Here is a 27,387-nt window from a genome sequence, read left to right on the forward strand (position 1 = left end):
ATAAACATTGGTCAAACTAATGTGACATTACAAGTTCATAGGCATTCTGTAACTTGATAGAATCTGTCATGGTGATAATTAGGGCTCAACATTATACCATCCTGACAGCTTAACAGTCAAATAAATTGCTGTGGTTACAACATATGAACAATCTCATAAGCAGATAATCTTACTCTTACCAAAACATGACACTGCAAATTAATAACTATCTTTAAGCATCTGGATAGAAATTGAATCTTGAAGATGAGAGTGTCAACATATTATTGTCAAGAAAGATAATAGAAATGATGAAACATGGCATTCCACTCTGCAACAAACCCTTTAACTCTGGAGGTCATCGGCTATTAATTAGATTGAATTGGAGGGTGAAAAAATGTTTAAGAAAATAATCACCATTCGGCTGAGCGCCTAGGAAGGAAGTAAAATATTAAAATAATGCTTGAGATTTAGGAAGTAGAAATAGAAAAGCTCTCATGTATATTTCCAAATCATTGAGCAAACACACAAAGGGCCGTCTTGAAGGTCAATAAGAGATTTGGGGACGGAAGAAGACTACCCAGATCCTAGGTATCCCCATTTCCAATAGCTTCTGATAGCATACAAGAGTGAGCTGTTTTATACCATCCCGAAGAAAAAAAAATCACATCTTAGATTTCTTCACCAAGCCCTTTTAAAAATGGGCAGGGCAAATACTAGATTTGTCAATCTAATCCAGGTTGGGAAATTCTTGGAAGTTTGGAGATGTTGCCTTTGGGAGCGGGGAAGGAGATCAATGGTAATTTGATACCATAGAGTTCACCCTCCAAAGCTGTCATTTTCTCCAGGGATATTGATCTCTATAGTCTGGAGACCAGTTGTAATTTTGGGAAGACTCCAGATACCACCTGGAGATTGGCAACACTACTAATACCAAGGAATACTCTTTCATACACTCTCCACCCCCCAAATTAAAAAAAATAAAGTTACCAGAAAACACTAACCTGGATATCAGAGACAACTTAAATCCTGTCCTCCGCCTGAAGACTCTCAGGCTAAATTAAGATAGGTCAGCATCTTTCTCACCATATCTGAATTTTGTATGTGGAAGACAAAGAATTTTTGAAGAGGCTAGCATTCAGTCATGGAGCCTCTACCTGCAGTCTGAAGTGGTAAGACCAAAAACATATTCGCCAGGCAGAGCTGGGCCATAGGTTAAACTTGCTGAACAGACATATTTGCTGACCAGGCTTTGATTCTTCACTCCCATTCTTCATTTTCTTCCCTGACATACAGCCTACATATTCATGCCTGCAATGTCTATAAAAATTTCTACCACAATCCAACCCAAAGTGACACCGCAGGTTGTTCTGCTTATTATTCTAGTATAACCAACACTATGCTTGTCTTTTTTAATGATGTATGGGCTTGCCCTACTGGTGGTTCATCTAATGATGGAATAACTCCCCGGAGGTAATAGGGACCATTTTCTGTGCTTCTCGCCTACAGGCAGCATCACAGAGTGATTGATGTTGGGAAGATATTTTTTTTCTCTCTCTACAGCAAAATAAATGCATGTCCACTGTAATATGAAGTTATATCTATGGCCCTCTTAAGAATACTCCCCAAGTAAACTACACCACATTCTGAGTTCTTTATTCCCCAACGTAACTGCCTTTTTAAAAAGCAATCATTATTTTAATAGACTTAAGGAAATGAGGATCTATTCATGACTGTCATCATAAGATGCATGAACTGATACTCAGATATTTCAGCCATCCATTGCAACTTGAGCATGGGCATATGTCACCAAAGGCAGTGGGTTTTTCCCACTACAGCTACCGTACCACTTGTAAGTGATATTGTTAGTCTCTCACAATTCTCACATCAGAACCAGTGTGATGTGCTCTTTTTAGTATTAGACTCGGAACTGTGAGACCCAAATTCACATCATTAAGCTCAATGAGCTCAACTATTTTCCCTCAACAGAAGAAAAACCTTGTATTTTATTTGTTTCTCACTACGACTCAAGGCAAATTACACAGGCTGAGTCAATACAATCAACAGGATGGGACATTCAATGAATAATGCAATAGGATTAGGGTTATAAAACCAACCAGAATCCTGATAAACAGAAGTGGAGCAAACCAAAGCATGATATATTAAATGATGCAAAATTACATAGTAGGATTTTACTTACAACAAACTATACACAGTAGTAAAGACGATAGTCCTTAATAATTTATCCAAGTCAATGTGAATCATTTTGTACAGTGCTATCCTATTACCAGTGTAGAAAAAAAAACTCTCCTGAATAATTCATAGTTTGCATAGTTTGCTCAAAGCCAGGAGAGTGGGAGCCTTCCTGACCCTCTCGGGCAGACCACTGCACTTGGCTGGGGCCACAATGGAAATGATGTGCAAATGGACAATTGTTGATTTTGCCCATTTTCAGGTTGGAATCTGCAAAAGATTCTGCTCCAAAGAGTGAAGGTGTCATTGAGGAGCATAGGGAGGAGAGGTCATTTCACAGATATGAGGGATCAAGGTCATGAAAGGCTTTGTATCTACCACACACGTGGCATTGTATACCGCTGTCAGCTACTTGAAGGAAAGGGGTTAAAATGCTATAGTCAGAATCTGACCACTGAAGGTCAAATTTTATGATCGACAAATCAATGAAAGGTTGCCTATAAACTGCTTACAGTAACGAATTCCAATTATTGTTCCTGACAATTAAGCTCAGGTTATCTGATACATACTCATAAATAAGTTCAAGAAAAAATTGGCTACAGTAGCAAGTAAGTTACACAAAGAGCTGAATCTGACTAGGCAGGAAACTGAAGAGCCAGAAGCAGAATTTATATAATCCCACCCAGTGGTGGGATTCAAATAATTTAACAACCAGTTCCGGTGGTGGGATTCAAATAATTCAACAACTGGTTGTTTACAAGCACCATTTTAACAACCGGTTCTGCTGAAGTGGTGCGAACCTGCTGAAGCCCACCACTGATCCCACCCTACTCAGACTGGCTCTTCCAGTCACATGGCTCTGCTGGGTTGACCCAGGCTGCAACTTAGCTTAGCTTACTCCAGACAGATAATGATAGCTTGAAGCTAAGTGACTCAAGGAGTAAGGTACTAGGCTCTTTCTATTTTCCTTTTGAAGATGATGCAATAAAGAAAATAGATGTTTATGTTTTCTGGATTAACATCAGTGGTCATATTTGTTTGGAGAAAAAGCAAACTTGTTTCTTATTGATTAAGGTTGCTTTTCATGTTTTGCTATGTTGTTGCAAATAATTCAGGCAGAAGAGAGGTCATACATCATTAGTCCAGTTAGAATATTTTTGGAAAAAGCTATCCTTTTCAGATATTAATCCACAAACTGTGAACAGAATTGATATGTTTTGGTTGTTAGATGTTGTTCTAGTTTCTTAAATCCCTCTTCTAATTTTAAAGCACCTGTAAAAAATGCTGTTTGTGAAAGGATGGGCAAAATTAATCAAGTATTATCCTGAATTCCACCATCATGAATTTCCTCCCAACAATTAATTAGGGAAGAATGACAAACTTCTGGAATCTTCATTAACATAACACAATGAGATAATACCATATCATGAATTCATATCCATACTCCAAAAATGCCACTTTATTCTATTTACTTCAACAAATGCAGGGTTTATTTTATGTATTTCTTTATTTTACTTACTTGGTTTATTTATTAAATTTAATTTGCTGCCCAACCTCTTTTGGGATTGGGGCAGCACACAACATCCATAGAAACATTAATATAAAACAATAAATAATAAACATCCAATAAAAACATAATAACTATCAAGATGGTGTTTGTGTTCCTGATCCCATTTCAGCTATAAAACCGATTACACCAAAAAGAACTTGACTGATGTTGATGCGGAAGGACTAGCTGTTAACTTGTTACCTCAACCATATGCCTGGCAGAACAACTCCGTCTTACAGGCCCTGTGGAACTGCATTCAGTCCTGAAGGGCCCTGGTCTCCTTGAACAGTGTTCCACCAAACTGTGGCTAGGGCTGAAAAGGCACTAGCCCTGGTTAAGGCAAACTGGGCTTCCTTGGGGCTGGGGATCACCAGAAGATTGGAATTTGCTGATTCTTTAAGGGATGTATCAAGAGAGGGAGTTCTCGGTTGAGAGCCAGCGTGCTGTCGTGGTTAACAGCAGCAGTCTCCAGTCCGAAGAACCAGGTTTGATTTGCCACTGTTCCACACAAACAGAAGACTCAAATCAGGAGAACTGGGTTTGGTTTCCCATTCCTCCACATGAAGCCTGCTTGGTGACCTTGGAGCAGTCACAGTTCTCTCTGAACTCTCTCAGCCCCACCTACCCTCCTTGTGGGGAGGGGGGGAAGGGAAGGTGATTGTAAACCACTTTAAGGTTCCTTAAGATAGAGAAAAGTGGGTACAAAAACCAACTATGATGATGATGATGATGATGATGATGATGATGATGATGATGATGATGATGATGATGATGACGATGTTTGATATCATAGCTGCCAGTTCTTTAGCTAGTTGTCGGCCTTTCATTACAATTTGAGCCTCATCCAGAGGCCTAGGAAGTTGTAATGTATCAGTGTAGTATTTGTGTGGATCCTAGCAGGGCTACCTTCTGAATCTGACAGATGTTAATTTTGTCGATTTGAAGATGTTTCAAGTGCTGCCCTAGCATTGGGATGGTGCCCAGGGTGCCAATTACCACTGGGAGTACTCCAGTTGGTTTATGCCATAGTCACTATAACTCGATTTTCAAATCGTGGTATTAAGTGACTTTCTCGTGTTCTTTTTCAATGACACTGCTGTCACTAGGTACTGCTTTGGTAATGATGGTCACCTTTTTGTCCTCAATAACAGTGATGTCTGGGGTAATATGCCAACACTTTGTCAGTTTGGATTTGGAAGTTCCGTAAGATCTTGATCTCCTCATTTTCCATGACTTTCTCGGGACAATGTTCCCACTAGTTTTTAGCAGTCCTAATGTTGTAATTCCTGCATAAATTCCAGTGGATTATCTTGGCCACTGAGTTTTGCCTCTGTTTGTACTCAGTCTAGGCAATCTTTTTGCAGCAGCTGAGGACATGATCTACAGTTTCATCAGCTTCCTTGCACAATCTGTACTTTGCATCATCAGAAGATTTTTCGATTTTGGCCTTGATTGAATTTGTTCTAATAGCTTGCTCTTGGGCACCTAAAATCAGGGATTCTGTTTTCTTTTTCAAAGTTTCCTTTTTTCTGAATAATAATAATAATAATTATAATAATAATAATTATTATTATTGTTATTATTATTATTATCATTATTATTATTATTGTTATTATTATTATTATTATTATTATTATTATTATTATTAAATTTTGTTTAATATCACAGCTGCCAATTTTTTAGCTAGTTGTTTGCCTTAACAATTTGAGCGCCGCTCAGAGGCCTAGGATGTTGTAATGTATCAACGTAGTATTCATGCAGATCCCAGCAGGGCTGCTGTAATTTTCGTTGTTATTAGTATTAGTATTACTTGTTTAGTAAGCCCTCAAAGCTTTCAAAACTACGGTATCTTTTTCACTAATCAGCAGAATGATTTCATACCACTGTGTGGTAAATCTGTTGAAATGCTACAGTATTACAGTGGGATTTCAAGGCCTTTAAAAGCTGGCAATAGTGAGCATTGGATAACAACTGTAGCAAATGCTGTTTAGATCTTCTTCACTATGTATTTAGAATATAAAATACCTGATTTGTATTTGGGGTTATTGTATTAGTATACATTATAAAGGATATTTATGCTGCATGTACTTGTGATTTGTCATTATTAATTTTGTACTCCAGTAGTTCACTTTGAGGTGTCCTCAATAACCACAGATTCAATGAGTTACAACGGAAATGGCATTTGGGCTTAGTGAAGGCATTAGTAGTGCACAGAGTGGGTGGAGAAGGGCTTGATAGGTTCTGGCAGACTATTATCCAGTTTCAGCAGATTCTTCTGAAGCTGATGACCGCAATATTGTGCACAAATAGGCTGGTTAAATCCCATAGACTTTAAGGGATTTTAGCTGTCTGACTCTGCACAGGATTTTAGCCTATTTGACTAAACCGCTTTAAGTAAAAATGATTGAACTGGTTTGAGGATCATTCTGTGTATTAATGAAACTTTCTCCAAAATGATCAAAAGGAGGCAATTGCCTATCACAGCACTGAGTATTTATACAGATGCAGGCATTTGCAGGCATCATGTGAAATCAACTAACCAATTAAGGTCAATTAAGGTCATGAAATCTAAAGCTATATAGAAGTATTAAATAATGAAAGGAATGGAAAGTAGTCCTGCCTTCCCATACACCAGGGGTAGGGAACCGGCGGCTCTCCAGATGTTCAGGAACTACAATTCCCATCAGCCTCTGTCAGCATGGCCAATTGGCCATGCTGGCAGGGGCTGATGAATCCCTATTTATCTGGAAAACACAGAGTTCTACTATATATGCCAAAACTTCTGTGAGCTTCAGATGGGGGAAATAAAAGAAACAATTAGAATTATTCCAGTGCCAAAATTATATTCCAGTAATTTAGAGATTACAAATATGGGACTCAGATAAACTTGTGGGAGGCATCTCATTTCCTGTTCCCCACTGTTTCCCTTTTCTGAAAGTCTCCTTAGCTTTCCCTTTTTATTGATTCCTCTCTTCTTTCCATCCACCAGCCAACCTACCTTTATCTGCCCCTGTTTTCAGCTTTCCAAACTTCCCTTACATTGTGGCACCTCCTTAGGACAACTATGGGAGTTGTGTGGTGCCAACCACTGGACTGGGCTCAGTTGTGCAATGTCAGCTGCCTAGTTGGGCCCAGTTGCTTGATGGAGAACTGCAAGGATTGGTGGGGCACACCTCATTTCCCCACATATCCCTCTCCCCATACTATGTCTCATTTCTCTTCACAATCCCCCACATCCTCACCTTTTTTTGCTTCCTTCTGTCCTTCCTCTCTATCAACCAACCTACCTTTTACATGCCTCTTATAATCAGCTATATTCATAATTTATTTACTTTATTTATACTGTTACGCTAGCTCACACCCAGCTTTCTCAACAAATGGGATCTAAAGCAGCTTACATTATTCTTCTCCATTTTACTCTCACATCAACCCTGTACAGTAAGTTAGGTTGAAAACATTTATTTACAACATTTATATCCCACTTTTTTGCCCTCACAAAGGCCCCAAGGCAGCTAACAATTTATAACATACATAATAAAATCACTTTTTAAAACTATAAACATCAACACACACATTCCATTAAATCATTAAAACAACTAAAAGCAGAGTTAAAATATGTACAGAACATTCGAACATTGGTTAAGAAAGAGAGATCACTTGGAGAATGTGAAATGAAACAAAACACAGGCACACAAAGCAGGACCTCTGAAGATTATTATAGTGGTTGGGCAGGTTCATAAAGCAGTAAGCAGTACTTCAGATATACTGATTCCAAACCATACAGGGTTTTGAAAGTCAAGACCACCATTTTGAATTGTGCCCTGTAAACAAACTGGAAGCCAGTATAGATAGACCGAGACTAGAATGATATGGTCCCTTCAGCCTACTGCAGTTAATATTTTGGCTGCAGCATTCTGAATGCTTCTCAAGAGCATCCCCATGTACAGTGCACTGCAACAATCTAATCTAGATATAACTGGGGCATGTACCACCATCGCCAAATCTTTTCTACTCTAGAAAGGCTGCAGCTGGCCAACCAGTCAAGACCGGCAACAGGCATTCCTGGCCACAGCTGTCACCTGCTTATCCAGAAGTAGACATTGGTCCATTAACCTGGTCCTTTAAGTGGAGTGCAAGCCCATACAGAATTGGTGATCCATTAAATTCTGGATCAGTCCTTCTGCCTACCAGTAGCACTCCTATCCAGGGGCGGAGCGAAGGGGAACTGCACCCAGGGCCCCTGCCACACCCCCATCTGCTCCTTCCCTGCCCTGCCCCACCATGCCATGTCCCGGAATGCCGCCGCTGTGCCCCCGGAACACCCTTGCTATGCCCCCACAGAGCTGTGTGCCTGGTGGCACCCCTGTCCCCTTGGTTCTACACCACTTCTCCTATCTTGTTGGGTTTAAGCTTCAATTTATTAGCTCATGTCCACTTCAAAATTGTTTCCAGGTAGTAGTTCAGCATTCTACAACCTCCACAGGATCATTTGGAAGCACAAGATAGAGCTGAGTGGCACCTGCAAATTAGTGACAACCAGCCCAAATCACTGGATTTGATGTATTGATTTGACGTATATGTTAAAAAGCATAGGGGACAAGATGAAACTTTGCAGTACCCCCAGCACCATAGTCAGAAACCTACCCTCTAGGTAGAACCAGAACAACTTCATAATAGTGTCTCCCAATCCCAGCCCAGTTAGGTAGTCTAGAAGGATACCCTGTTTGATTATATTAAAAGCTGCTGAGACTTGCACTTTCTCTATCAATCTCCTGGCACAAGTCACCCGCCAGGATGACCCAAATTGTTTCAGTACCATTTTGGTTTTTTTGCTCTCAAATCACAGCTGACTTATGGTGACTCCATTGGGTTTTAAGGCAAGAGATGTTCAGAAGTGATTTGTGTAGTGATCCTAGTATTTGTTGGTGGTCTCTTATCTGAATAATAAGCAGGGCTGATCCTATTTAGTTTATATCCTATAATATATACAAAACATTGTAAACATATTTTTAACAATAATTACTTACATCGTTTAAGTAACTTTAATGCGTCGGTTTCATTAACAGATGCATTCAATAAATGTATTAACAGTACTGGGGGTCTCTGAATTGTTGCAGTGAGTTTTTAAATTGTTCTTCCTACCCAGAAGTGGTAAATGAAGGCAGCATGCAATATGAGAAACCAACCATTAAAAAATTCACTTTTATAGTGGTAATTCAGTGTAGTATACAAACAAAATGGTAACATGGCAATTAGATGTTATATTTAAAAGGACTGTAGTGTTTATAGGACAGATTCTTTAGTGAAGTCAGAGCATATTGATCCACTTGAAACTAGAGGTCTTTACCTTGATCAGAATGTAATGCCGTGCTTATAATTGTGTTGTATCCTTGACTTCATTCAGGGTAATTTGATATTGATCAGCAGGCTAATGCTACACAAATACAATATTTCAGTTATGTTTGTGGTGGGGGAGGTTATGAGAAATCTTTGCATCAAAGAAAACAAATGAGTCTGTCAAACCAAAGAACATGTTTAGCAGTTCTGGCTTATTACCTTTCTCATTGCAGATTTACCATTTGTGTAGTTTTGCATGAACTGTGAAGGTATTATTCCAAAAGATTGATTTCCAGGTCTGGGCTTTAGAATGTTGTTGTTATTTCTGCAACCAAGCACTGAGAAGCAGTTTAAAAATAGATCTGTACTTCCACATTAACACCAGATTCACAAAGTCTAACATCATAAAATGTACCAAGATCAGTGTTCTTTATTTTTCTTTTCATTTACCATTCTCTCTGACATTTTGCAGATAAAATATTGGACTTCCTCCCACATTACTTTAAAGTTATGAAGCTGCTACTTAATTGGAGTGCTTTTTTTCTGTAGCTGTGCAACCAGATTACTCCCTCACTGAGTAAGGCTAGCCAGCATGCTAGAACTAGATGAACGAGTCAAATGGTTCCTGTCAAAGAAGAAGACCTCACCATTGTATGCAATAGCTGAGTATGCATGCACATACCGGTAGTTGCATTTCAGTACATCTCAAAGCCACATAACTGAGTGCAAGATTGGGCCTTGAAAATATTTATTATATTTAGAATATAATAATTTGAAATGATGAATGTGATGGCAACTCAAAACATGTTTTGGTAAAATATGTTAATATTCACCTGTCTCAATTTCTGCTTGTTCCAATTTGCTCCAGCTAGATTGGGTTTGACCTTTGGAAATGCCAATAAGAAAGCTGAGTGTAACCTACATAATAAAGTAAGTTTAAGGGCAGAGAGTCATTAATTTTAAGACTGAACAGCAGAAGCATGAAACAGCTCAGTGCTTTGCCCTTAGGATGACAGTTTTATAATTGTAAACAGGCAGATGTGTCTAGGAAAAAAATCTTTTAGGCTATTCTAATTAGGGATTTTCAATATTATTAATATTCTCTGTACTGAGCACTACAATTGATGATAAATAAATGAGAAAAACGTTTAGGACTATTTGGCATTCATTTTAGGATGGTTAGACTATTATAAACAATTCAAGCTCATTATAAGTAGACTGGCCACAAATAAAGAAACCTCTTTAAGCATGGTAAAGTGCCCCCAATCAAAAGTACACAGTTCTTAGTGTTGCACCTGAACCCCCCCCCCCAAATGATTTTATGCAGTGAGAATGGGATAGAAGCTTGATTCAGTTAATTTTGAGCAAACGGTACAAATAGAAAGAACTAGCATGCATCATTCTCTGTTGCTGTTCATGGGTTTCAGTTACAGCTTTCAAGACTTCTGTGTCACACTGCACAATGAAAGAAAACCTAAAATGCAGATCTGTCTGAAGACAGGATGTTTACATATTAGACTGGGAAAATAAACTCCCTGGGAACAAGGGAAAGCATCCTGATTAGATACACTATCCTGCACTTTGATTGGGTGGAACAGCCTGATGACTCAGAGAGGGAGGAGGTTATCTCTTAGACAGAAAGCATTTGAGTATGCTTTCAGATTTTGATTTCTGAGACTAAACATCTATTGTGTGTCAAAACATATCTGCTCCGAAGATGTAAATATAAGTATAAACAGGGAAAGGAAGAGATCTTCAAAGGAAGAAGAATGCCTGAACCAGTTAGTATGAGATTATATCCTTTAGGTGGATCCTGTTTGGTGTGTTAGGGTTTTGCTTTCAGTTTTACCTCAAGGAGTGAGATTTTTGTTGAACAACTAGCAAAGTGAAGATTGTGTTTGCATACTGTGAAAGGGTACCAGCTGGTTAGGATCCAAGGTATCTGATAATGCATTAGCCAGTAACATCTGTAAAAACAAACTGTACCATCTGAAGTAACCTAAGCATCTAAGCCAGTGAAATTTATAAAGCCAAACTTAGATCTGTGCCAGTGCCTGAAAACTGAAGTTGTATATATTTCTCTCCTGCCAACTTTACATCTGCTTAAGTTTTCTCCTATCCTATCTGTTAAATAATGTTTTACTTCTGTTCACTGAACCCTCCTTGTTATTCTTTCGTGCCTTGATAAGGGGATTTGCCATAAGTTAAGTTGTAGGCTTCTTTCACCTTCTTTTAGGGTTACAGGGCTGAGCAATAGAGATAAAATTATCTCATGCTACCATTCCAAGCAGCACAGCCACTGAGAAAAGGTAGGGAATCTGTTCAGCTTAGTCACAGTATGTTTACCCTGCCTCAGGATGTTAGGAAGGTAAGGGGGTCCACTGCAACTGCACTGCATTAATACAAACTAGAACGGGAAAGAATAATGAATCAGGACATATCATTTAGCTTTTAACTCTAATCATAGCAGATTCTTCTCTTGCCCCATCTGTTTCCCAAGAAACAGGGTGGAATACTTGGGAAGTGGCAGCATTAGGGGAGATCTGAAAGCTAGGCTGGGGTGACCTGAGCCTAGCACAACATTCAGTTCTCCCCACCCCACTCCAAAAGCCAAATCATGTTTTTTGTAAATTTAAAAACTGGAATGAGTTCTCAGTTCATCTCACATTTCAAGACCTTAAGTATTGTCTTTCTCAAAACTGTAAAATATTTAAACAGTTTAGTTTATAAAGCAGTAAAGTGGGGCTTGCACAGATGTAAAAAAGCAAGCCAAATGCAGCTAAGAAGCCAGCAGATTTCCAGCTCCAGCTTGGAAAATTCCCAGAGATTTGGGGGTGGAACCTGAAGAGAGCATGGTGGGGATGTGTTGCCCTTGAGTCAACCCTCTGAATATGCCATTTCCTCTCCAGGGAATTTGATCTTTGTAGCCTAGAAATCAATTGTAATTCCAGGAGAAATCCAAACCCCACTTGAAGGAAGTCAATTAGAATTGCCAGCCTCCAAGTAGAACCTAAAGATCTCCCAGACTGATGTCCAGACTGCAGAAGTTGTTCTTCTGGAGAAAATGGCTGCTTTGAAGGGTGGACTCTATGGCAGTATACCAAATGGAAGTCCCCCCTCTACCCAAACTCTCCCCTCCCCAAGCTCCACCCCAAAGCTACAGGACTTTTCAATCTAGAATTTCTTTCACAGCCTCCATTAAGTAACTTGATCTTTGAGAAATACCACACATTTAGCTTGAATAGTCCTCACCCCACATTTTTTTTCTGGTTTACTACACAGAGACCACCAAGAAGCTGTTTCATATTTACAAAGAAACATATCTTCTAAATCTTCCCAGAGAGTTCTGTCTTTAGTTTGCTGGTAATTAACTTGATGTGTTGTTGTGATGTCTGAAAGTATTTATTTTTGTGTTTGTTTTGGTATGTCTTCTTTCCTACACCCTCAAATGTGTGACAGAAATATCAAGTTAGAGAGAAATGTACTTAATTGCTTTAATCCAAAACACTCTTGGTGTTTTTGTTATGCTAAAATTAAATGTCACAATGCAATTTCTCCTCTTCGTACTTAACATAGTAAGATTTAATATTACAGAGGTTGAAGAACAAACTCAGTAAATGTGTTAGGACTTGACACAAAATTAAAAAAAGGAAGCAGCAGATTGCTTTGCTGAGTTATTCGACATATTTATCTGATTTTACTTCTGGAGCAGAAAAAGTGACAAATGAGGGGGATGAGCAAATGCACTGTGAGGCTTCTATCAAAGGAAATAAATAGACATTTAAAAATAGAAATGGGATCTGCTTTCATCCAGATATATTTATAGGAGGTGACAAAGTTAACGTATGTAAATGAGCTGCAAAATGTAAACCACATCTGCGAGAGATCTTCAGAAGATGCTTGGGGATAAGCAAATGTTCTCTGTTTTATTTATTTTCATTTACTTATATATTTAATATTCAGATCATGAGCATCAGGAATGAGTTCAAGCAGCAGTTTCATTTAAACAAGGTCTGTTTTTATTAATGGGTGGACATTCAAGTGTCTGATACAATAGACCCAGCAGAAGGTTTCTAAAGTCAACCACAGTAATACTGCTTACATTTCTCAAATGAGACCCTAGGCCAAGATTAACCAAGATTTTTTTTTAAAAAAAAATGTTACATTATTTATGCCTCCCTTTTCTCCCCAATGATAACTTAGGCCGTTTCCGCACGAAGGCGGAAACAGCTGGGTCGGTGTTTATGACACCGAGGCAATAACTAGGACGTCCGCGCATGGACGGTCCCTAGAGATAACGAGGGCGGCCAGCTACAGAGTGCCAGCGCCTGGCTGACTTCGAGCGTAATCCTCGGCCTCGGGCGTCGCTGAGGAGCCTGGGGACACGCCCCTGGCCCCTCTTCCAGAGCGCAGGACAGAGGCGTGTCCCCAGGATACTGGTGGGCGGACGGAACGAGCGGTGGAGGGCGACACCGCAGGCAGCGGCTGCATTACGCTTCGCCCTCGTGTGAATGGCGGCATGGAGACGGCGTTTTTACCGTCTCCAGGCCACCATGAATTGCCCGTGCGGAAACAGCCTTAAAGTAGCTTACAACACTTCCCCTTTTCTATGTCATCTTTATGAAAAGTGTGGGACAGGTTAGGCTGAGAGACTATAGTCATTTATGCACTTGCGGTCTTCTCCCCAATGAGTGTACATTCCTATCATGCCCCTGGACTGTTCAATAATGAGACTTTGTGTTCAAACAATTTCCTTTATTCATTCATTCAATCAATCAATCACAAACTTTGTTGGCATTTAAAAAAACTTTGATGCCCAGTAGTAACTTAGCAGCTGCTTCAGAGAAGAGCTCATCATAATTATCTAACAAGTAGACATTTTTTGATGATCAGATAAACCAGGTCTTTATTGAAAACAGCATCAGGATAAGACGTTTAGATTTTCATTGACAGAACTAAAGAACAGGTGCCAAAACAGCTTCCATCATACCCTCACTCCATTCCTCCGCCCAAACTATGCAGCTGAGCACCACCTTCCAGTGCCAGTTCTCAAGGAGGGAACAACACACCTCCACTCTCATGGGAAGGTGAGGGCACAGCCTTTATCAAAGCAAAACAATCCACACTTCCCAGGCTTTGAAGTATAGGAACCAGCAGTGTCTAACAAGCAGATTCGCTCATGCCAGAAAAAGAAAATACAAAGCCAGCAAGAAAGGTAGCAGATAGATCCCACCTCCCAGTCAGGAGAAATGATAGGATCAGGCCAGAACAGGACCAGATCATGACATTCTGCCCCCCTTAAGAGCAGTCCTGGAGCCCTTAGGACTTTGAGGATATTTGCAGTGAAATTTCTGCACCAGATGAGGGGCCTGAATGTCATTCTTCCCCTCAGGAAAATGCTTCCAAGCAACTAAATACTGCAAGCAGCCACAAAGCAACCAAGAATCCAAGATGTGGGTAATCTCATGATGATCCTGTTGATCAACAAGAAAGGAGGAGGCACTTCTACTCATTGGTGCCACAGGTCAGGTGGAGGTGCCTTTTTCAAGAGGCTGGAATGATACACAAGGTGTACAGATTTGTAGATCTTAGGCCACTTGATCTCCATGGTACTTCATTAATAACACAGACCACATTAAAGGGTCCTTAAAACTGGTGGCCCAGCTTGCAGTTGGGCTGCACACAATGCATATTTTTAGTGGAAATGTAGGCAAAATCCCCCACTTCAAAATAGACATCCTTGAGTTTCTTGTCAGCTTGGTATTAATAAGTTTCTGTAACCTTAACTAAAGCTTTGTAGATAAGAGGCCAAAACTTCTGAGTGTTCCCAACCAGTCCTTTGGCCCCTCTCTCTCTCCCCTCAAGCAATGGCAATGGCTTTCCCTCTTGATCATACACCATTTTGAAGGGGGATGGTCCAGTACTCTGATGCACAGCATTATTATAGACATATTCAGCAAATGGTAAAAAATCAGTTGTCTTGACATCAAAAGGTCAGTTGTCATCAAAATTGTCTTGATGACAGTTGATATAGAACTTCAGGTAATGTTCAAGTACTTGGTTCACACTCTCTGACTGGCCATGACTTTCACAATGGTGTGAGGAGCTTAATCCTTGCTCCACTCATAACAGTTTCAAAAATAATGCCAAAAATTAGAAAATATCTGAGTTTCTCTATTTGAAATTATTTTTGCTTGGAACTGAATGTAACCTATAGATGTGACTCACACACAACTTAGCCAGTTTTTGTGCTGGGGGGAGTTGCTTAAGAAGCACAAAGTGGACCTGTTTTGAAAAGATGTCCAGATCACAGTTTTCCCTTGGCCAGGTCAGTTATGAAATCCATGGATATCACTGACCAGGGCTTCTAGAGAGTCTCAAAAGGTTTAAGAAGTCCCTAAGGTTTTCCTCAAGCCATTTGGCCAAAGTATACGCAGGGCACCCTAGGCTCCACATCCTTCCACAGAATTTTCCACCAAAATTGCCTGCAGGCCAAATTCAATTTCTTAACAATTCCAAAATGTCTGGCAGACGCGTAGGCCGTTTCTGCACGGCCAGGCTGCCGGTAGGAGTTCACTTGCGGCGGCGGGGCTGACCTCTTTCACTGGCGTGCGAGCAGGCGAAGAAGGCCGACGAGCTGACGAAGGCGACTCCTGCGGGCAACCTCTGCCTCTCCCGCCCCACTCCGCGATTGTCACTCGCAAATTAAGCCTGCGGGCGTAGCAGCCCGCCCACGCTGCCCTCCAACCCCTGGAGGTCGAAGGACAGTGTGGGCAGGGCTGCGGCAGCCCAGCGACCCGTGAGTGAAGCGACGAGAACAGCGTCTTCCAGCCAGTTCGCCCACCCGGCGCCCGCAGGGAAGACGCTCCTCCTCTAACAACAACCCTTTAAAGCTTAGCGCCCGCCCTGGGGAAGGAAGTCGAATTAAAGCGCTGCTGCGTTGCAGCAGCGGCGACTGTGCGAACGGCGGCCTGGGGGCGCCTTTTTTGGCGCCCCCAGGCCGTCATAAATGGGCCGTGCAGAAATGGCCGTAGTCATGAGAAATAGACAGCACCTGTTTGTGCAGAGCTTAAGGAACCATGTCCCAGACCACAACAGACCACCTCAGTTCTCTAATATTCCTTTGAGGAGTTTTGCCTTTTTTATCCGCCTGGATCAATTGAAACAACAGCAGTTCCACCTACTCTTTAGGTCAGCATTTCAGGATGCTCAGAGTTGCTTCCTTAAAAATTTAAAAAAAAATGGGATGGGGGCAAAATAGATGCTCAGCTTGACTTGACTGTCCCTGGAGTAAACAGGAAAATGTGGGGAAACAGCTGTGGGATAAGTACTGGATGCATAAATGGCTTATGACTAGCTTGAGGTTACCTAGCAAGCTTTCATGGAAGAGTACTGATTAGTCTTCCAGATCCTAAACCAACACTCTAACCACTTTATCATGCTGGCTCTCAGTGATGTAAATATTCCCAATGAATTTTTTTGTAAATATGAACATTGTTAAGAACATAGTATTTTCTAATATCAGTTGTTCACATTAGCTGCTGTAAGATCACCCAGCCAATATGATGGCATAGTATTTATAAGGCAATGAGCCAACATTAATTTTCGACAGAACACAGAATAATGCTGATGCTTTATATTGTTGAGTTTGACATATCTCTCCATTACAAGTACCTGCAAACTGATAGATATATGCTTTAATTTTCTAGTTATTTATTCTAGTATTGATTTTATCAATGAAAAACCATAACAAAAAATTAAATGCTGTTGTGTTACTTTAGTGACATCCATTAATAACTCGCATAATGAGAAGACTGAAACACACACAGAAAATCAAAAATAGCAAGTCCATACCATTGATTCTAAGAAAAAAAACAGTTATGAATAACTGTATATTTCTCTCATAGATCTTTGCAGCAATATAACGTCAAATGATAAACAGCGCAATCCTAAACAGAGTTACACCCTTTTAAATGAACTGAAGTCTATTTACTGTCGAAGAGCATAGTGCTGTGTTGGATTGCCCTGTCAATGTCTTCAGGAAGAAATATAAAAAGTAAAGAAGCTGTAAGGCAAGGCGGTCACACACCAAAATCAGGATAAATTAACAATGTAAATGATCATGTTAAAGCTGCCGCAGAGATGCTGACAAAAGCTGATTCTGCATAGACAACACAGATTTGTGCAACCCGTTTCAGTTGCCTGTGCCACCATTTGCATAGCAGGTGAAGGAGCCAGCTGGCATCACTGGGATCTTGGCAGCAGAAGGTTCGCAGAGGAAATGCTGTGCTTTTGTGTGAACCACACAGTCAAGAATCCCCCACCCGAGAATTCCCCCACCCAAGTACCCATCCCTCCAAGAATCCACACTCCCGAGAATCCCCATCAACCCAGTTACCAGCACAACATGGTGGCCGCTTATTAATGAATCCACTCTAATGTGACCACCTGGGGAATTCACCATAATGGTGGACAGGAGGATGTGGGAACTGAATGCTTCCTGCTTGCCATAGTTTGCACAAGCAAGCAGGAAGCATTTGAAACCTGGGTTAAAGAAAAAAGTCACTAATTTAGCTACTTTCATTTAACCCGGGTTTAGGCAAATAGAATGGGTCAGAAGCATTTGGGGGGGCAAGTTCTATGGAAATTACCCCCAAAATGTTTTATTAAGGGGTCTGAACCAGTTTTATTTGGCCTGTGCAGAACCACCCAGAGATTAAGGTAGAATGGTAGATGCTTCATGATCAGTCAACCTTTCTAAGGTGCATTATATTGTTGGACCATCATTTCATCTAGCTGAGAGACTAGCAATGGATAGCCAGAATCCCAGACAGCAAAAGGTTTTTCACAGCTCGTTTTACTAGGAATGCCAGGGATTGAACCTGCAGTTTTTCATGCTCAACTACCCCCCCCCCCTTTCCCAATGAATTGAATGAATGTTAGGTTTCTATTTCTGAACAACACTCTTTCCAGCTACTGACACACCAGTCCATTTCAACATAATTTTAATGGTGTGTATTCGTGCATCTCCTATTTTTTCTAAAGCTGAAAAGCAGTTTCGGGTGAGGAAGTGGGTAATTTAGATCAGGGACATGACACAGGAGCAAAAGAGGGCTCAATATCTATGGTTGCTCATCATAGAAAAATAGCCATGTCAAGGGGGGAGGGAGAATAAAGGTTAAGTATCCATTCTTCTGCATCATAGTTCAATCTAATTGCTGGGTGCTGTTACATTTTGAGATTATTCAAGATGTTAGATTTGACACTTAGAAAACAGGAACTTTACAACTGTATTAGTTTATGTGGTTACAATATGGTTATTCTGGAGTTCCTTGAGTGTCCAGAATCTGTTGATTTTTAGCAGCCTTGAACTGGATAGCAAACCCTGGAGCAGTCTAAAACATGACAGTAAAATTGCTATTGGAAAAGAAATAAAGTGACTCTTCAGGATACAGGCATGACATTAGCATTTGGGTAGGAAAATGAAAGCAGAGAGAGAGAGAACATACTAAAACATATTTTTATTTAATGCTGGCAGATGTACAGACTTATGTGCACCAGTTTAAAAAAGTCCAAAGCAGGTATCACAGAAAAAGATACTACACTTTCTCATTCCCAGTGTATAATAACAGAGAAGATCTCTGTGGTGCAGGACTTACCTCACCCATTCATCATTCAATGAAGGGCAGGTACAAAATATTCAAGAGGACAGCAAGCTACAGGAAATAACTCTAGCTAAACTGTATGGACATTGCAGCTAAGGAGTTACATACTGATCAAAAGAAAGGTTCATACTCTTTGGCCATGCTCTCTCCCCTTATAGGTACATACAAAGTGCATGTATTCCTGTGTGAAGGCTGATAGTATACTCAAAAGGGTATGACATGCCAGTTGGTTCTGGAAATATCTAAACACCAGTATATCTAAACTGCCAGTATTCCAAAGAGCATAAGTAGGGTTTACTTTCTCAATAAACTGCCTGAAACCAAGATGATCGTGGGGTACACAACGCTCATTAATGATCACAAATTTAGATAATGCAGGGTTTTATGGATTATAGACATCTACTGCTTTTCTTATAGAAATTATTGCAATTATAACTTACTACATTAAATCATTGTAGTGATAATGTTCCATGGACAATACAAATGGCGCTAAATTGATCCTAAATCACAGCTGAGTGTGTGAGATTGCCTCCTTTGGAAAGGGAGGCTTGTGCCATTGTCCAAAGAAATGCAATTGAGATTATTATTTTGCATGTGTAAGCCATCATGTGATGTTACCCCCATCAAGTGATGACACATGCGTTAATTCACCTGTGGGCCATATCCCATATGTGGGCCATATCCCAGTGGGATGAGGTAGCACTTCAATTATGATGAGAGGAATGGACCCTATTTCTTAATGAAGAAATGCCAAGTACTGCTTTGATATTGGTCTGTAGAAGTGATTTTAGACTACATGCTTTGCATTTTGTTTTCTGGCTTGCACCTGCTGCTTGGATTAGCAGCAATCATTGTGGAAATTGGGATATTCCCTGTGGGGTTTGCAGGTGGCATTTGTGCTACCACAAGATACTCAACATCCAAAACCCTTTCAGCCTAGAAGTATAATTAGAGAATGTGTTGAAACATGTGTGAGAAGGTAGTCTCTTAGGCCCAGGGCATTTAGTGCAGTATATGAGTTGGTGCTAGAAAACAATAGGGAGCTCTCACTAATGGAAAGAATCATTACTTGAGAAACCAATTTTAAAAACTATTCAGGCAAGCAGAGTCAGCAGATACAGTGCTTGCAACTGATGCTATATGCCTAAGAACCCAGAAATACTTGATGCAAAAACTAGATATTATTCTATATACAAGAAATAAATTATCTTTATGGGTGCTAATGAAATCCAACAACATTAAAAAGCATAATAAAGGAATTTTAATATGCTTAACATTTTTTTTCCCGATCAGAGCCAAATGTAAATAATCTACATATATTTCCTGTGTACAGAATGCCATCCAGTATTATAACAGGTAATATTTCACTACCAAATGGTCTGAAGTAGGGGGCATTTATGCAGTTTAATTCAACAGGATTACATGGCAATTAATGTTCTGCAATGAAATCCCTGTTTAAAGATAAATTTGATTAGGTTTTATTGTTGTGGAAATACGATGTTAGAGATATTCTGCTGCCCAAATAGCTGAACTATGAAAGGTTTTAATAATCAGGTCTGCTAACATTCTGCTTGGTTTAATGAGAAATATTTGCTTATGCGCTTATTTTTAGCACTGTTATTTTTACCCTAAAGATATGTTTTTAAGTTCTTTCATTGAAAATCATTGGAGCTCTTGGGGGGAAACCCCCCCCCCCCAACAAAAATAAAGTTTAAATTGCTATACTTAATGTAAATTGGCATTTTTAATTAAATATGTAACACGATATGGAAACAGGAAAAAAACCCTGAGTGGCAGGTTTTTAACTTGGTATATCATTAGAACAACATCATTCATCATTTGTATTAACTCTATCATATTTATTGTCCACTGCTTCCGTCAATAATCAAGAAATATCATGACAGAAGCAGTGGACAATAAATCCACTGTATCCCATCCCCAAAGTTAAGACAGGTATCCCATCCCATCCCATTTCTTGAATATTGACAAACAAACATAGGGCTAAATGGAGTTACTTCCTGCAAACCTGGGGAGGAAGTAAAGTATAATTGGCTCCACCCTTAGGAATACCCCAACCTGCCCCTCATGCCATCATCTAACAGCTCCACAGCAGCCCCAACTTCCAGGTGTTGCCACCACAATGGTGAGGAGTGGTTTTCTGCCAGTGCCTTTGCCCCCTCCACTAGTGGAGGAGACAAACATATCGGCCCATCCCCAATTTGGCTCCATGATAGGGTTCATCCCCTCCCCCCAGGATTGGACCGTTAAAGAGGTTTGCAGCTTTTGCTGAAGCCTCAAGATTTCAGGCATCATACCAGGTGAGAACAAAATCAAATAAGCAGACAGTTCTCCCGCCACCCCAGAATAGCCTTCAAGTCTCTCTAACCCTCTCAGCAGCCTTAGTAGTGAATTTATACCCACCAGTATCTGGACTAGAATGACAGCTTTTCATAAAATTGGTATCACCTAACCCCCCCCCCCCCAAATCTGCTACTTTCTGGTGAATTCCAGCTACATTATGGTAATAAACAAAAGCTTTTGTGCTGGGATGGGATGGGGAGTAATTTTTACTTATTCTATGCCTCCTATTCCTTCTTGTGTGCACTGGAGGTTCTGGTGCTTCCCAGGAGATGTCTTCAAACAAGATTGATCAATCTGCCCCAGACCCTTTTAATATAGCAAGCATCAATTATCTCTCTCTCTCTCACACACACACACACACACACACACACTCACACACACACACACACCCCACACACAACTTAATCAGAGGGTTTTAGGATGGAACATGGAAAAAATTCTATATCCCATCCCCAAAGTTAAGACTTCCACTGCAGCAAGGAATATTTATTAATGGAACTCTCAATATACCATTTATTTTTTAACATGCTAGAAAACGTTGGGCATGCTGACCCTCTTTATCCGTGGTCCAGAATAACTGAGGAAACGATTTCAGCATTTATATACCACTTCCATGTTTACCCAGAAGTAAATTTTAGAGCAGACAGTGGAGCTTACTTCTAAGTAAATGTTCACAGCAGCTTGTGGCTTTGATCTGTGGCTCTTGGCTTACTTCCACTAAACACTAATCTGAAACGTTTTTCCCATTATCATGGGTTAAATGATTCATCTGCTAACAAGCATAAGCAAAACTTCTGCTACGGTAATGTTGGTGCCTATAAAATGCAATAAAATGGATCCCTCTAGAGGACAGATAAATTATTTCTGCCAGGAATAAAGAATTCAAATTGTTTCCTCTTCTTTCCATTAACACCTAGTTACCTAATATCAACAATTTATTAGGAGATTCATTTTGTGATTCTTGGTACATGGAGGCAAATATTACATTTGCTACATTTCATCAATAGCTGTAACTTCAATAGATCCAAATTTCCATGAGCAGAGTGGAGCTCATAGAAGATATCTTGGCTTCTTCTTTCTTTGTTCATCCCTCTGCATACTTGGCCTCTCCTAAATGTCAGGGGTCTTTTGGAAACATTATGGAGTGCAGCCTGGAGTGCTGATTTCCTATTGCCTTGATATAAATAGTTCCAGCCTCATTGGTACTAACTAAATGATACTACAAAGTGTAGTGCTCCTCCATCTGTGGATCCACCCACATATGGGCCCCTTCCACACAGCAAATGTATGATGGGTTTCAGTCAGGATAAAGGCACCTGTTTTCACATTAATATGCATCCATGCAGGCAGCGATTGGAGCCAGGAATGGAGCGAGGGGGAACTGTGCCTGGGGAGCGCGCACACCCTGCACCCCTGGCGTAGTGCCACCCACCCCAGAACACACTCGGAATGCCATGCCACACCCCCGCCATGCCCTTGATGTGGGGTGTGCCTGGTGCATCACACCCTCCTGCCCCACTGGCATTACCTCATTGATTGGAGCCCATGGAAACAATTCAGGTTGCTATAGCACCTTTGTATGGAGACTTATCTATTTTTTTAATTACTTCCCACACATGCGTATCTATGCAGGCATGCTGAGGTCCCATGATACAACCACCTGTACCTGTACAGCTATGCAGATGCAAGCCACAATTTTTTTAAAAAAGTAAAAGGCAATTAAAGAACCTCCTGCCTGACCATTTGCTCATGAGCAGCTGCAACTCGGGATTTTTGAAAAGGATCACTTGTTGAGCGATTAAAAAAAACAGCTTGGAGCAAATAACATGGGCAGACAATGCAAAGTCTCCTCCCCAAAATGGGTTGTTTAGCATCCTACACCTGTGTTTATTGGCCTGTGTGGAATGGGCCACCACTGCTAATTCACTTAACATTTTCACTGAACTTGCTAGAAAGCTTGCAGACCTTTTGCCTATTATCTTCAAGACCTCTTGGAGATTTGGAGATGCGCCACAAGATTGGAAGAGGGAGAATGTTATCCCATTCTTCAAAAAGAGGAGGTTGGATGATCTAGGAAACTACAGTCTGACCTCTGTCCTAGGGAAGACACTGGAGCAGATTTTATAGAGATTAATTTGTAAGCATCTGAAGAATAACTTGATGATCCAGAAAAGACACCATGGATTTATTCCCAAAAGATCTTGCCAAACCTATCTTTTTTCCTGTTTTATCTAGTGATGGGCTTACTGGATCATGGGAACACCACTGACACCATTTTCCTGGATTTCAGTGAAGCTTTTGACATGGTTTCAGTGAAGCTTTTGACATGGTTCCAGGAATCCATGTGTAAGGAATTCCATAGACGCAGAAATAAAAGGCTTTGGGAGTAAAAGTCCATTTATTAAGACATCTTAGAAAGCTCAAGTACACGCAGTGGCAGGAATGGCACTTCCCGCCAGAAGCACAGGTTATAACACCATTCACCCCATCCCCCCTTCCTGCTTCCCATGGGAACGGAGTCTTCATCTCCCGCGCAAAGATAAAGTCTCTGCCGATGAAGCTGGCCCATCGCCCGGGCTGTGGAATGCACTCAAGGTTACTTCACCATCAACACCATCGAATCCTTTACACTATGCCTCTAAAGAAGACCCCTTCCCCCCAGGTTTATGCGGAAAGGCGCGGTGGAAAGCAGAAATAAGGGTGGGGGCTTCAATATTTTCGGAATAAACCCATTGATTATACCCAGAGGAATATCCCACCCAAGAAACTAAATATTGCAAGCGTTTGCGATTAAAGCGAGAGTCCAGGATAGCGTCAATTTAAGTAGTGCTTGTGGCCATCAATAATAGTCGGTTGGGGCCTCTCCGGCGGAGTCGTGCCAGAGCATCGGAAGCTGGAGCCTCCTTGAGCAAGCTGGAATGGAAGACAGGATGGATGTTACTAAGAGAGTTAGGCAAATCTAAGCGGGCAGTGACATCATTAATCACTTTAGTAATCTGAAAAGGTCCCACAAATCTCTTGCCAAGTTTGGAATATTTATGCACGTCTCTGAGATTTTTTGTAGATAAATACACCCAAGAGCCCACACGCAGAGGAAAATCCGAGCGGTGTTTATCCACTTGCAGTTTTTGGGAGTCCTTTGCTTGTTGTAAGGCGGTCTGGACCGACTTCCATCCCTCGGCTAGGGATGAAATCCATTGTTGAAATTCTGGGGGGTCCAAAGCTGCTGCGGGTAGTTGTGGCAACGGCGAGGAAGGAGCTGACCAGACACAATTTCAAAGGGGTTTTCTTTGTACTACTATGAACCGCATTGTTGTAGGCGTACTCCGCTTAAAGCGGAATAAGCTCGCACCAATTGTCTTGGTGATAGTTGGTGTAACAACGTATCTACTGCTCTAGGGTTCTGTTAAGTTCTCTCCGTCTGCGCCGTCACTTTGAGCGTGGTAGGGGGCGGCGACGGCCGGGGGGGCCCCCAACAACCCCAAAAACGCTTTCCAGAACTTTGAGATGAATTGGGGGCCGCGGTCGGAGACCACCTTAACGGGGGGAGGAATGGAGACGGTAAACATGTTGAATAAACAGCCGTGCCAACCTAGGAGCGGAGGGACTGGAAGCACACGGAATAAAATGGAGCTTGCTTAGAGAACAAGTCCACCACCACCCATAAAACCCGTGTTGCCATGACTTTTCGGGCAAATCTGTGATAAAATCCATGGAGATGACTTCCCAAGAGGCGGGAGGCTACGGGAGAGGTTTCAATAGCCCATGGGGCTTTCCGGGATGGTTTTGGCTTCTGCACAAACCGAGCAGCCTTTAATGTAATGCCTCAATGTCTTGGCGCATTGCCCGCCACCAGAACTGCCGGCGGGCTAAATTCAGAGTTTTCAAAAAGCCAAAATGTCCAGCCGAGCGGGCATCGTGGCAAGCTTCAAGAACCTGCTTGCGGAGGGGAGGAGGCACGTACCAACATTCCCCCCTCCGCCAAACTCCATTCTCCAAACGCAATGGGGAGTAAGCCCGGCCGCTGGAGGCTCGTGCAGCCCGCCTCCTCCAGTTCCACCGCAGGAAAGGAGAGACGAGACTGGGAATGGGGTGGAGGAGAAGTGGGCGTTTGAGATCGGGTGACAGCCAACCCCAACTGGGAGGGGGAAGAACAGTCGTGGAATGTCTCGTAGGGCAGCTCCACCCTCCCGGTAGGCAGCGAGAGCGCGTCAGCCAGTTTGTTGGTTTTCCCAGGGAAAAAATGGACTGTAAAGAGAAGCGAGAAAAGAAATCATTGCCCAACGAAGTTGCTGCGGACATCTTGAGGGGTGGAAAGAGCTGCCAGGTTTTGTATGATCCGACCAAACTTGAAGGGTGCTTAGCCCCCTCCAGCCAGTGGCGCCAAGTGGGAGAAGTGCTACTTTGATGGCGCAGTCTCTTTGTCTCCCACAGTCCAGTTGAGTTCGGCACCAGAGAATTTTTAGACAAATAAGCACACGGAACCAGCCTACCATCTTTATTTTTCTGCAACAGGGCTGCCCCAAGTGCTTTGTCCGAGGCATCCACGTGAACCACAAACGGGAGATCTGGGTCAGGGTGCTTTAGGATAGGTTACGGTGGTAAGCGCCAGATTTTAATAGTTGAAAGGCTGTTTGACATTCCTCCAGACCAGGAAAGGGGCCCGGGCTTGGCGGACAGTGGATCTTTACCCTTAGTGCGTAAGAGGTCTGTGAGAGGGAGAGTCAGTTCAGCGAATTGGGGTATAAAGTCACGATAGAAATTAGCAAAACCAAGAAACGACTGGAGTTCTTTGCGATTGGTGGGGGCAGGCCATTGGAGGACTGCATCAATTTTAGCAGGATCCATTTTTAAACCCTCGGGCGAGATCCGGTAACCCAAATAGTCAATGGAGGTCTGATGAAAACAGCATTTGGAGAGTTTGGCAAAGAGAGAGTTGTCAAGCAAGCGTTTCAATACCTCTCGAACCAATATTTCATGCTCTTCTATGGTTTGTGAGAGTAAATTAAAACGTCATCTAAGTATACAACAACTCCCTTGTACAGTAAATCATGGAGAACTTCGTTGATAAGGGCCATAAAAGCTCCGGGGGCCCCACTTAACCCGAATGGCATTATTAAATATTCAAACTGTCCAAACTTTGTGTTAAACGCAGTCAGGTGTTCATAGCCTTCAGCAATTCTGACTCTGTAGTAAGCTTCTCTCAAGTCCAATTTAGTAAAATGCGTCCTTTGCCGAGTGCATCTAAAAGGTCCTTGATCAAAGGCAAAGGATATTTATTGGACAGGGAGACCGCATTGAGACCTCGATAATCTGTGCAAAGCCGTAAAGACCCATCTTTCTTTTTGACAAACAAAACGGGAGCAGCGTGTGTGTGTTTGGTAGCCCGCCGTATGAACCCGCGAGCAAGGTTCTTGTCCAAGAAGGCACGAAGTTCCTTCTCCTCATTGGGACTCATGCGGTAGATTCTACCTTTGGGTAGTTGTGCCCCTGGTTGTATGACAATTTTCCAGCCAGTGTCTCTGTGGGGTGGCAACTGATCGCATTCCTGCTCCTGAAAAACTCTGGCTAGATCATGATATGCAGGTGGGATGCCAATAGAATCGGGAGCAATCACTGAAGAAGCCAGGGAGGGGTGTGTGTCAGGAGACGTTGGGTTTTCTCCCCAATTCATGTGTTCACCGCAGGGAGGGTCAGTGAATTCTAGGATCCGTTCTTTCCAAATGAACTTTGGTTCATGTAACAATAACCAAGGCATGCCCAAAACTATGGAGTGTTTGGCCACTGGCGCCAAAATAAAACTAATTTTCTCCCAGTGGTCGGCGCAACGGAGGAGAACCGGTTGTGTTTTGTACTGGGCCGGTCCTTCGCTCCCGAGGGGGCTGCCGTCCATTTGGGTGAATGGTATGGGCTTAGCCAGGGGAATTCGGTCCAGACCTAGCTCCTCTGCCACCTGGGGCCGCATTAAGCAGTGGGAGCAGCCGGAATCCACAAGGGCCGAGGCTATAATGCGAGTGTGTTTAGCGGGGTTGGCCAGAAATGCTTGAACAGTAATGGGAGCACTGCCTTCACTCACCGCGTCAGGAGTCGGGCCCATGTCCATGGGGGCTGAAGAAAGGCAAACAGCTGCTGCCAGGTTTTTTTGTACGGGGGGGGCCGGAATCGGGGGCGCTGGCGGTGCCGCTGGCGTTTGGGTGGCAGGACCCAGGTACGTGGCCCCCCTGGCACCGGCATGATCAGTAACAGCATAGGCTCCAACTTGGGGCTTCCTGGTCTGCTGCCTCCTTAGTTCCCTCTCCAACGCAG

This window comes from Sphaerodactylus townsendi, linkage group LG08 (assembly GCF_021028975.2).
Source record: "Sphaerodactylus townsendi isolate TG3544 linkage group LG08, MPM_Stown_v2.3, whole genome shotgun sequence".
Lineage (NCBI taxonomy): Eukaryota > Metazoa > Chordata > Lepidosauria > Squamata > Sphaerodactylidae > Sphaerodactylus > Sphaerodactylus townsendi.